A 6,878-nucleotide genomic window follows, 5' to 3' on the forward strand; every position below is an offset into this window, starting at 1 on the left:
AGAAATTATATATTCTTAAACTTGTGTTATCAGAGTTCCTTCCCATAGCCTTAAGGGGTGTCCTGAAGGTCAGAGCATTTACTATTTTGCTAAGACATAGATACACCCTAGCTCCTTGCTTCCTGGACTTGTGCTATCTCAGATTATCATGGAGTCAATAATTCTTTCAGAGAGGACATTCCAAGATAACCTCAGCATGGAGACTATCTCTTGAAGGAGGAAAATAAAGTAAATTATGTACATTATTATACAAACAAGCCCCATACCCACATCAACCATTCACACTTGTGGAGGCCCACGTCCTGCTGGCTCTGCTCCAGTTGTAGGAAAACCTGCCTGCAGTCCCTTCCATGCCATGCAGGATTAAACATCTGTGAGTCCTATGGCACACATGTGGAAGTCAGAGGACAAATTTAGATGTCAGTGCTTCCTTTCCACCTTGTTTGAGACAGAGCCTATTCTTATTTTCCAGATGTGTACACCAGGGTAGTTAGACTGTCTTACCTCTATCTCTTGTCTCTCCTTAGGATTGCTGGAATTGGAGACACTTGTACTAACATGTTTGGGTTCATATGGATCCTGAGTATTCAAACTTAATTATTTATATTTGCATACTTTTACCCCGAGAGCCATCTCTGTAGTTCTGTATCTATATATATGATATACGGATATATATGTGATATATAATTATTTCATATAATTATATAATTTTCATTTTACATTTATCCATTAGTATAGTTTAGTCTCTTTTATTATAGATTTAATACATTTGAAAATGTTTTAATAAACATAAAATAAAATGTAAATATTATAAAACATTTCAAAATATAGCACAGGAGTAAAGAGTAAGATGTTTAAAAATGTATAACAATATTGTCATTGGTGAAGGATAGTGATAAAGACCCATGCTGTCACTCTTAGCTGGTTGAAAAATTCCCCTGGATTTTAAGGACCCCAATTCAGGCCAAACTTGAATTTGTGGCTTTGAAGCTGAAATGAATTTCAAAACTAACTGCTATTACGAAGCAGAGTTGGAAACTTTACTGAGGATATTTTAACATAAGCTAATAGTATAAAGGAAAAGAGAAAGAGCAATGCTCAGAAGCAAGTATGACACAATCCAGTATGTGCTTCTCCATGGACCATATGGGAAAGAAAGCGGCACTCAGTGTGGGTACAGTCTCCTCAGGGGAGAGTAATTAGTTGTCTTAATGTTTGCCAGGTATACCCTTTTAGTAAGTAGAGAGTTACATCTCAAAAGGTTGCTAAGAAACATTCCCTGCCACTTGTCCCCTCTCTTTTGAGAAGAGATGCTTTAGGTGACTCCAGGGATGCCTTGAATGGAAATATAATATGATAAAATGAAATGAGAAGCCACTAAGGTATTCCATAGGCTGGGATAAAGCAATGAGTGGCAGGGGAGGGAAGTTAGGAGGGGAAGATCTGTGTGATCTACAAGAGACATGTAGGAGCAGGCTTTAACAGATGGTCTGTTGGAGAGCTAGGGCTTAGACTAGTGGATTGGATTTGGAGGAAGGAGGTGTCCCAAATCTGATACTTAAGATCCTAAGATCAGAATTACCTACTCATCCACTCATACATGGACATCCATTCAAAACTTTTTAAAAATTAATATTGGTCAATAAAATTCTGTCTAAAAAAACCCCAAATAATTTAATTTTGGTTAATTTAGTCTGTGTGTATGTTTATATGATGTTTGTATGTATGTATGTATGTATGTATGTATGCATGTGTGTGATGGTGGTGTTGGTGGTATGTGTGTGTGTGTGTGTGTGTGTATGTGTGTGTGTGTCTGTGTGTACCTCTGTCATGTCATATGCATGGAGATAGAGGACTACTTTTTGGAGACAATGATTTCCTTTCATTATGTGGGTTCTTGAAATCAAATTTAGGTCACTGGGCTTAGTGGCAAGTGACATAACTTCAGCTCTGAATTACACTTTTAAATTAGATTTAAGTTATATACACTTTAAATTAGATTTTAAAGCAGTGTGTTTCTATGTGACTTCTTCATACATATGTAGTTTAGATTAATCTGCCTTGTGTATACTATATCTCTCACGTTGTCACCTTCATGCCTTGCTACATTAACTATTCTTATCCTGTATTTTTATAGTACATGTGTTTTGGCATATCCACTACCTAAAGAATACTTCTCTGCCTGCTAGTGCATACACTTACAAGTTTCTATAGGCAATGTAAGAAGTCAAATCTAAAAATTAAAAGCTTTGGCCAGGTATCTTGGTGTAAATTTTAACTCCCAGCATTCAATAGGCATAGGCAGGTGTACATTTTTGAATATGAGGCCAGTCTGGTCTACATAATGAGTTCAGGGTTAGCCAGGGCTGTACAGTGAGAACATGTCTCCTATGTGAATGACAACATGCAACATCTATCTGACTTTGGGGGCCTTGGGTACCTTGAGCAGGTTTTTGGTTTTTGTTTGTTTGTTTTTGTTTTTTATTTTGCTCTCTCTCTCTCTTAGTCATTCTCTTTTTCTTTCTGTGTGTGTTAAATTTATAATTTTTTAGTATCACTAATTTCCCCACAAATTCATTTTCCATCATAGGTAGATAAAATTCTCTTGTGCTTACTAACCCTATTTTCATTATCCGTGAATATGTTGATGGGAATACAACTTGATTCCATTTCTTATCCATTGTGATCATCAATGAATGTGATTGTGAAGGTACCACCATAGTAGCAAATCTACTGAGTAACCAACTTGGGTTTATGCCTAAAAATGATGTAGTGAGATCATATTGTAGTACAATTTTTTTTAGTTTCCTGGGATAACACCAGATTGATTTCCAAAAGTATATAAAAGTGTACTCAAACCAAAAGTATATAAAAGTTTCCTTTTTTCCATTTTCATGGCACCATTTGTTGTTATTTGTGTTCTTGATGGTAACTATTCTCACTGGAATGGGATAGAATGGTAAAATAGTTTTAATCTCCATTTCCCTCATGACTAGGGATGTTGAATTCATATTTCAGTGTTTAGTAGCTACTTATATTACTTCTTTTAAAAAATACTCTGCTCATATCTTCTTAGTATTTTTAATTGGGTAGGTTATTTCTTGTTTAGTTTCTTGAGACTTTTGTGTGCTATAAATATTAATCCTATGTCCTATACAAAGCTGGGAAAGACATTTTTGTTTTATCATTCCCCGTGCTACCTCTTCGCTAGATTGAAGACTTATTTTGCTAAATGGAAACATTTATTTTTATGAGAGCCCATTTATTAATCACTGCTCATATTTCATACACTACCAGAATCTTATTCACAAAATTCTGGTCTGTATCTCCATATGTCCCTCTAGAAGTTGGAAAGTATCAATGTCTTCTGTTAAGGTCTTTGATCCATTTTCAGTTGATTTTTGGGCAGGTTGAGTTGTACGGTTCCATTTTGTGCCATTAGCCCAGTAGCATTTACTGCCATCTTTGTGTGATTTGGGCTTTTCCCTAAAATATCAGGTAACTGTAACTGTATAGACGTTTATCTGGACCCTATATTATATTCCATTGATATACATGTCCCTTTTCTGCCAGTACTTTAAAAAAAAAAATTCTCTGACTCTGTAGTATGACTTGAAAGCAGGTATGTTGATACATTACATATTATTGTTTCTGGTTACCTTTGATCTTTTGTAAATTTGCAAAATATAAGGCAGTTTTTTTCTATGTTGGCATTTTGATTGGTTAAAGTATGAAAATTGATTGCATTAAGTGTGTAATTTTTGTATGGTAGCCATTTTATAAGAATAATTTTTCTAGAATATGAATATGGGAAGGGGGTCTTTCTTTTTAATCTTTCATGAACATCCTAAAATTTTCAATATACTGGCTTACTATTCCCTGGTTAGGTTTATGTTTAGGTATTTTATACGTGGATGTTTGTGGTATTGATGAGAATGTTTTACAAATTGATTTTTCTATATGTTTATCATTGATATATAAGAAGGCTATTGACTTTTGTATTGTTTATTTTGACACATTACTGAAAGTATGAATCAACTCTAAGATTTTTGGTCAAGTTTTTAGTGTGTTTTATGTATAGAACCATATCATTTGAAAATATGGATATTTTGACTTCTTTTCCTATTTGTATACTTTAATTTTAATTTAATTTTAGTTTAATTTCTATCTTGACATTGTAGTTAAAACTTTAGTCACTACATTAAATAGAAGCAGAGAAAGTGTCCTATTCCTTGCCTTATTCCTTTTATTCAGAGCTAAAAACTTTCATGTTAGGAGCACTTTCACTACATACCACAAATTTTGATACGTTTTTTTAATTTTATTTAATTTGGAGAACTATTTATTTCCTTTAACTTCTTCAATAGCTTTTCATGATTCAATAATCTTTTTTTTTCATCTAGATGAGTATCTATTTCCATGGGTTTCTCTTGGTGCAAATATCTTACACCTTGTTGTCAGATAAACTACAAAGAATTATTTCAGTTTTGCTATAGCTGCTGAAAATTGTTTTCCTTGCCAATATATTGTATACATCACAGAAAGTTCCAGAGACTGATGTGAAGAATGGGTATTCTCTGGTGTTTCTGTAGAATATTTTGTAGATATATTAAGTGTATTTGATCTCTAATGTTGTTTAACTACCATGTTCTCTGTATTTCATCTAAATCATCTGTATATTGATGATAGTAAGTTATTGAAGTTACCTATAATTAATGTGTTTGGGGTGCATTATACATTTATAACTGTAATGTTATCTTGATAGGTTGTTTTATTTTTCACTATGGGGTCACCTTTTATTCTTGTTCTTGTGTGGGATTTTTTAAATGTCCTTTCAATATTTTTAGTTTATTTTTAAGATTATAATATGCCTATAACATTTATCCATTTTCATTTCTCCCTTTTCTTTCCTCCCTCAAAAAACACTCTCCTTGCTCTCTTGACATTCATGACCTCTTTTTCAATAATTGTTTTTAAGTGTGTGTGTGTGTGTGTGTATACATATATACATTCTAAATGTAACCTTTTCAGTCCAGTTAGTGTTACTTGTATGAATGTTTTCAGGGCTGACCTTTTGGTACTGGATGACCAACTGGCATATTTTTCTCTGGAGAAGACCATTTCTCAAACTCTCAAAGTTCCTTAGTTGACAGTAGTTGTTTGTTGAGATTTGAAGCCTGCTGCTGTTTCCCTGAATAAATATCACTTTTATTCACCAGATATAATTGTTGTCTTAGGGGCTTACTGCTGAATAAATTCACCCTTTCTAGTTCTTTCTGAACTCTGTCTGGCTGTTTCAGCTCAGCTATTCTGGCTCAAATTCCTCTCCAATCTGATTGATTTATAATATGGCTTCTTTTGGCTTCTCACTCAATTGTTCTGTTTGACCTCAAACTAACTCTGACAGTCTGCTTAATCTTCTGGCTCATTCCAATTCTCTTGCTGCAACCTGCCTCCAAACTGAACTGACAGAACTCAACTGAACTAACTAGACTGAACTCAAAGAACAAAGTCACAATGAACTCAACTCCACTGCACTCAATGAACTCAACTGAAGTGCACTGAACTCACCTGAACTACACATCTCACTCTCTCTGTACTGCTCTCATAAGTCACCCCTGTTTCCTATGTTGTTCTCTTGAGAGTTGGGCTTATACTCTTTCTGACTAATTCTGTCAAATCTTTCTCAGGTTTGTCACTTCACCTGTCCCTCAATTCGATGACACTTCCAAAGATGGCTGCCTCCACCTACAAACTAATTTTACATTCATTGTTTGGGATTAAAGCTGCATACTAAGAGCATGTCTGTATTCCAGCCAGAAAGATCAAAGGTATGTCATCCCAGCTGTATCATATATACCTAGAAGGTCTGTTGATGTGTTCCCTTGCCAGAGAAACCATTTTGCTATATTAAAATCCCTCTAAACTGACCACTTTCACATGTCTACTAATATCATCCTTGTTAAATTCCTGTTTAAACAGTCATGTTGATGAAACTTTATAGACATAGCTTCTGACATTACCAGAAACTACATTCTCACAGGAAACTCACCGAGGCTCTGGCTTTTATAATTTTTCTCTCCTCTATTCTGTGATATTTGCTGAGCATTGGGTGCAGGATTTGTATTGAAAAGGAGACTAGGACATTGGGATCGAGCTCCACAACTCATATTTTGATTTTATTTTTTATATGTATACTTATTTTGCTTGAAATTATGTCTTAATACCATGTGTAGAGATGATATCTACAGAGGCAAGAGAAGGGTGTCAGATACCTTAGGAGCAGAAATGCAGATGTTTGTGATCTGCTGTGTAGGAGCTGAAAATGGAATTTAGGTCTCCTTCAAGAGCAGGAAGTATGCTTAACTACTAAACCATCTCTCAAGTACTTGGAAACATCCTTTTTATCTTTTCTGATTAGTTTTTGTTTGAAGTCTATTTTCTCAGATACTAGAAATGTGACTTCTTTTTGTTTCCTGGTTTTATATTTTGGAGTATCTTGCCCATCCTTTCACTCTAATATAATGTCTATCTTTAACAATAAGGTAAGTTTCTTGGATTTAGAAAACAAAATGATAGTTAAAACTTTCTAAAACAAGATGAGTCTTAGGTACAGGACTGTTTTGTAATTGTATTTATTAGGACTGGGCTCTAGAAGTCTGTGTGTTTTGATTGATTGTGTTTTTCTGTAGCAGTCTCTATGTATTGAACAAAGACCTTTCCTTGATGAGGGGTGAAGACAGCACCTATATGGTGGTATCGGGTCAAATATTTACAATGTAGTTAGGGATTATGCTGCTTTACTAAACTAGTAGTTATAGATCCTTTTCCAGTATCCGTGATTTCACTACCACTGAGTTGTTAGCTAGGTCTCCAGT

Source organism: Mastomys coucha, chromosome X, assembly GCF_008632895.1.
Source record: "Mastomys coucha isolate ucsf_1 chromosome X, UCSF_Mcou_1, whole genome shotgun sequence".
Lineage (NCBI taxonomy): Eukaryota > Metazoa > Chordata > Mammalia > Rodentia > Muridae > Mastomys > Mastomys coucha.